Source organism: Podarcis pityusensis (assembly GCF_964106645.2).
Source record: "Podarcis pityusensis genome assembly, chromosome: 3".
NCBI lineage: Eukaryota > Metazoa > Chordata > Lepidosauria > Squamata > Lacertidae > Podarcis > Podarcis pityusensis.
The window spans coordinates 14340549-14346886 of record NC_138026.1 but is presented as its reverse complement, the minus strand read 5'-3'; the positions used below and the strand labels follow the sequence as shown (position 1 = coordinate 14346886).

Sequence of the window (6338 nt, the reverse complement as noted above, 5' to 3'; positions counted from 1 at the left end):
ACATCTGAAGGCAGCCCTCTTTAGGGAAGCTTTTAATGTTTAACAGACTACTGTATTTTAATACTTTGTTGGAAGCCACCCAGAGTGGCTGGAGAAACCCAGCCAGATGGGCGGGGTATAAATAAATTATTATTATTATTATTATTATTATTATTATTATTATTATACAAACTGACCCAGACCCTGAGCTTGTCATCTGAGGCCCCTCTCTATGTCCCTCATCCCAGAGAAGTTTGGAGGGTTTGGAGAGTGGGCCTTTTCTGTGGTGATTCCCCAATTGTGGAATGCTTTCCCCAGAGAGGATCACCCGGTGCCATCATTACTGGTCTTTAGACGCCAGGCAAAAATGTTCCTTTTTACCCAGGCCTATGACTATTAAATAATCTATGGCCTGTAAATGTGTGTGGGAGAGGACTGTTATTACAGTGGTGCCCTGCAAGATGAATGCCTCGCAAGACGAAAAACTCGCTAGACGAAAGGGTTTTGCGTTTTTTGAGTCGTTCCGCAAGACGAATTTCCCTATGGGCTTGCTTCGCAAGACGAAACGTCTTGCGAGTTCTTGCGAGTTTGTTTCCTTTTTCTTAAAGCCGCTAAGCTGTTAATAGCTGCTAAGCCGCTAAGCCGTTAATAGCCGCTAAGCCGCTAATAGCCGCTCAGCCGCTAAGCCGCTAATAGCTGTGTTTCGCAAGACGAAAAAACCGCAAGACGAAGAGACTCGCGGAACAGATTAATTTTGTCTTGCGAGGCACCACTGTATTATGGTTATTTTACTATTAGGCTGTCTGTCAGTATGTTTTTTACTATGTTTTTATCATTGATGTTTTTTAACGTGTTTCCAACGTTGTACACTGCCCTGAGATCTTTTGCTAAAGGGCAGTACATAAATTGAAATGGTGATAATGATGATGATGGTATTTATGATAAAGTTCCATGTTGCTGACCCTCCTGTGTTCCAAAACTCCAGAAAGACTCTCTGCCATGGTCCATGGAATTCAACCAACAGTAGAAGCCAAGAATTGCTGTCTTGGGGCCAAGGCTATTTTTATTTTATTTATCTGGAAGATCTTTTCCTCTGCCCTGCAGCATTACTGCTCCCAGGGCAGCTGGCAAGGTATAAAAACCAATCAAATCAACCATCAAAATCCACAATAAAAAAGGAAATGGCAGGACAATAAACGTAAGAGATGCTATTCAACTAAATAGTTGTGGTAGTGGAAGGATTAGTGTTATGCTAACAGGATTTCCCCCTTTCTGTTCTGAGTGTACCCTTTGCTGTTCCCAAATCTATTCTGGAGGGTTGGGGTTCAAGGGGGGGAAATAGGTATAAAAGAAGAATTCTTGGATGCCAGTATCCAAGTTTGGAGCAAGTACTCTTTGGTGAGAGAACCCCAGCAGATAATTAAAATCACAAAATATGCAGCAAAGTAAAATGTTGAAATATAGGCTGTTAGACCTTTAAAATATGCCATTTAAATTGAGATCCAAAGTTTCCCTCTTTCCCTAGCATAGAAAAACACCAAAGGTCAGATTCGTGTGCTTCAGAAAGTTGCACAGGCAGTAAAACTTGGCTTAGTTACAGTGGTGAAAGTTCCTAAATTATTGGTACGGGAACTCAAGAGTGGCTTGCGAGAGCCATGCAGTCTGAGCTAGAGCAACCAGCTGAAACCTCTTTGCATGCGGAGATTCTCAGGCAGACTGAGAGAGAACAATAGACTTGCTTACCTAGTTCCTCCCAAGGTGAGGGGAAGCCGACATAGCTAAGCTTGGCAGGACAGCTTACTCTATGGTATTAACCCCTTCATGCACTAATTAGACTTTTGAATGTTGGTTATATGAGGCTGGTTATCCCACGAAGGGAACCCCCAGGATGAGTTTAGGCAGCACATGGGATGATATCCTGACACAAATCAATGTCATAGCAGCAACATCAAACTAGTTTAACCAAGATTTGAAAAGGCCTGAGAAAGTAAAAAGTACCAGCTAATATCTTTCTGACACCAGAAAGATATTAGCTGGTCCTAGGCAAGACTTCCTCGTCTTCAGTCACTATCCTTCTAAGCTTGAAAGGGATTAACTAAAGACAAGTTTGTTATGGATTCTGGTAGGATGCAGTTAACCACTAAAACATATATATGTTACAGTGACTAACAAAACAGATCTGTTACAGTCTTGCAGTTTTGGCTTCTGCCTAATACTGCCTTAACCACTTGCTCTGATAAAAATGACGCTGTCTCCAAGGTGGAAGTTATAGAGTTTTGAGGAAGCGTTTCATCTCCAAAGCTCTAGAACTGCCACCTTGGAGACGGCATCATTTTTATCAAGGCAGTTGATGAAGGCAGAGGCCGAAAGCTTTTGCTATAAGAACGTAAGATTTCTGCTTTGTTACTCAGAGTAATACATATAAAGTGAAATGGTGATATGCAGAAGGGAGTATGGAAAGAGGTGAGAGAGTTGTTTAGGAAAGGTTGAGACTTTACCGTTTCAATAACTTAAAAGCAAAACTCTCTTAAAATGGCAATTTAATGACATTGGTTTCTATAGAAGAACAAGCTGATGAGAAAGGCGGGGGGCGCAGTAAATGTTGGCTTTGTCAAGAAATAATAATAATAATAATAATAATAATAATAATAATAATAATAATTATTTATTATTTGTACCCCGCCCCTCTGGCTGGGTTTCCCCAGCCACTCTGGGCTGCTTCCATAGAAACCAAAAATACACTAAAATATCACACGTTAAAAACTTCCCTGAACAGGGCTGCCTTAAGAGGTCTTCTGAATGTCAGGTAGTTATTTATTGCTTTGACATCTGATGGGAGGGCGTTCCACAGGGCGGGCGCCACTACCGAGAAGGCCCTCTCCCTGGTTCCCTGTAGCTTTGCTTCTCGCAATGAGGGAACCGCCAGAAGGCCCTCGGCACTGGACCTCAGTGTCCAGGCAGAACGATGGGGGTGGAGACGCTCCTTCAGGTATACTGGACCGAGGCTGTTTAGGGCTTTAAAGGTCAACACCAGCACTTTGAATTGTGCTCGGAAACGTACTGGGAGCCAATGTAGGTCTTTCAAGACCGGTGTGATGTGGTCTCGGCGGCCGCCCCCAGTCACCAGTCTAGCTGCCGCATTCTGGATTAGTTGTAGTTTCCGAGTCACCTTCAAAGGTAGCCCCATGTAGAGCGCATTGCAGTAGTCCAAGCGGGAGATAACTAGAGCATGCACCACTCTGGCAAGACAGTCCGCGGGCAGGTAGGGTCTCAGCCTGCGTACCAGGTGGAGTTGGTAGACAGCTGCCCTGGATACAGAATTGACCTGCGCCTCCATGGACAGCTGTGAGTCCAAAATGACTCCCAGGCTGTGCACCTGGTCCTTCAGGGGCACAGTTACCCTATTCAGGACCAGGGAGTTCTCCACACCAGCCTGCCCCCTGTCCCCCAAAAACAGTACTTCTGTCTTGTCAGGATTCAACTTCAATCCATTAGCCGCCATCCATCCTCCAAGAAAATAAACACAGGTCTCTCCCTCCATATTTGATCGAGCAAAGCAAAGAAATATTGGCTAATGGCTGTACATTACACATCAACAAGTGAAGACACCTGTGTTCAGACCTTTGGAGATGATGCTGCAGACATTGACTGTCCCATCCTGATGTATTGTAGTAATGCTTTAAATTTAACAGTTTTAATTTTGAAATGATATGCAACCAACAACCTTCAAGCCCTTAGGGTGAAAGGTAGGCTATACAGTTGTACCTTGGAAGTTGAACAGAATCTGTTCTGGAAGTCCGTTTGACTTCCAAAACGTTCGAAAAACAAAGTGCTGCTTCTGATTGGCTGCAGGAAGCTCCTGCAGCCAATCGGAAGCTGCAGAAGCTCCATCGGATGTTCGGCTTCCAAAAATAGTTTGCAAACTGAAACACTCACTTCCGGGTTGTGGCATTCGGGAGCCAAAACGTTCCAGACCTAAGCTATTTGAAAACCAAGGTATGACTGTACATCTAAATAAATAAACAACCATTATTGAAGAAGTCTTCCAAGTAAATATGGCCACCAAGCCATTACTATCTCTTTTGAACTACATAGAAGGTGTTACAGCCATCAGACAATTCCCAACACAGGTACTGTACATAATTACTCTTGCAAGAATTTTGTATGCTAAAACCTGGAAGCAGAACAGCACATCAACTAAATGGGAACTAATTAGGAGACTATGGGAACACTTACAAGTCATTAAATTGTCAAGAATCCTTTGCTCTCCCCAAACATCAAATTAAGCATTTAATAAATGGAATTGCCACCCCTCTCTTAAGAAAACCAAGCACTTGACAAAGCACTTGAATTTGACTTCTTTTACTCTCCATACCACCACTGTTCACTCATCTTCCCACCTGTGTGTTCTCTGCTTGTTGTGTTTCTTAAACAACAATACTAACACCAATAGCTAGCAAAGTATGGTGCATTACTAGAGTCTCCTGAGGTAATCGGGATAGCTAAAGGAGCTTGACGCCTCTGTCTTCACAATAGGTTTAACAACAACAACAACAATTTATTATTTATACCCCAGCCATCTTGCTGGGTTTCCCCTTTTGAACATGAGTTTGCCCTTGAACAAATGTGTCCTCTCTTTCCTTCTCTAGGTTATATCAGGCTGCTCATTCTCTTGCTGAACAGTGGAGGACACACCAGAAACAATGTTGTGAGGTGTTGCCTTAACTTACTTAAAGCCTACACGGGAGAGGAAGGAAATAGTCGGGGAAGCAATGCGTGAAGGTTATACCTGGACCGATCCTAGCATCTCCAGATTTTGGAGGAGACATGGAAGTGTATCGAGAAGAAGTATGAATTACTGTCTATATCTTCCGCTCCATAGCTTGTCTAGGAACCAACCAGTCTTTTGTCCCTAAGCCATTATGAAAAAGAAACAAAGACGACCGTTTCTGAACTTCAGTTATAGCTATTGTGCTGTTTCATAGAGGGATTTACTCAACGTATGGAAAGGAACAATAGAATATTCCTGCTTCCCAAACTGGGAGAAGAAGAAAACCTGCTGTTGCCACAATGTTTGTTTGTTTTAAGAGAGATGCTCAAGATTTCAACGCGCAAAAGGTTAGAAGATGGCAGCTATGGGATCTCTCGGATTGTGTGTTTCCTTGCAGCTTGCAGGCTGCATTGCAGAAATGTGAGCAGGTGCTCCTGTGTATCTTCTACAGAGGTGAGAACTAACAGGCGGGAACTGAGATCAATGGAGTAGCTACATGTCTTTAATATAGTCAGTGCAGAACTTGGAGGAAAGATGCAGCAATTGAGATGAATGGCTTAAAACAAATACTTGACACAACTTTTATTTATTCCCATGCTGCATCCCATCACTGAGACCGACTCGGCTTGTCTTGTTAAAAGAAACAGCTACAGCAACAGCACATTTCTGTTTGTCTTCAGTGAAGCAAAATAAAATAAAATAAAACCCTTAATGAAGAAGTGAAAAGGTAGCGAAGATCTTTTCCTTTTTTTGACACCAGGTGGTCATTGTATTTCCTCTGTTAATTTTGCTAATGCCACAAGGTGAATTTGCTTTTCAGGGGTCCTGGTAAATATTGTTATGTAGTGCTATAGAAGGTTGAAAGGAGGACACACCTGCCCGAGGGCAAGATGTTCTTAGATCTCTTGGCAAGACAGATTTGCTTAACTCTTTCACTGTCCCACTTCTCAGTTCAGTTTCCATGGGAAGAAAGGGAACTAGGACAGGACCAGGAATGATGTGCAATAAATCTAGCAGAGAGGCAGCATATTTCATCTTGCTTTCTGTTTATTCAGGCTACAGCTGTCAGAGAAGCCCTTTACAATAATTCATTACAGACCTGTGGGATGTTATCCTTCAGAAAGCTGGTTGAAGGTAGCTCTAATGGCTATTACCACTGCTGTAGGGTTCAATTACTTGTCATTCATTAGAACTGGGTCACTCTTTTTTTTTTTTTTAAAGAAAGGACAAGGGTATAGGAAGTTGCCTTATACTCAAACGATTGGTCCGTCCAGCTCAATATTGTCCACATTGGCTTTCTGGAGTTTCAGACTTGAATGAGTCTTTTCCTGCCCTGAACTGGAGAAACCAAGGATTGAACTTGGGATCTTCTGCATGCAAAGTTGGTGATCTACCTTTTACCCAACAGTTTGCTCTTTTTGAGGGATGCGGGTGGCGCTGTGGGTTAAACCACAGAGCCTAGGACTTGCCGATCAGAAGGTTGGTGGTTCAAATCCCCGTGACGGGGTGAGCTCCCGTTGCTCGGTCCCTGCTCCTGCCAACCTAGCAGTTTGAAAGCACGAAGTGCAAGTAGATAAATAGGTACCAC

General features: G+C 43.0%; 1 long non-coding RNA gene across 1 annotated transcript; it reads left to right on the top strand.

Moving 5' to 3' along the window:
- Window positions 1–2286: 2286 nt before the first annotated feature.
- On the top strand, window positions 2287–5476 carry LOC308473047. The gene is made up of 2 exons (XR_013983874.1): window positions 2287–2365; window positions 4629–5476. It is a non-coding gene; the product is annotated as an uncharacterized lncRNA (long non-coding RNA).
- Window positions 5477–6338: the final 862 nt, after the last annotated feature.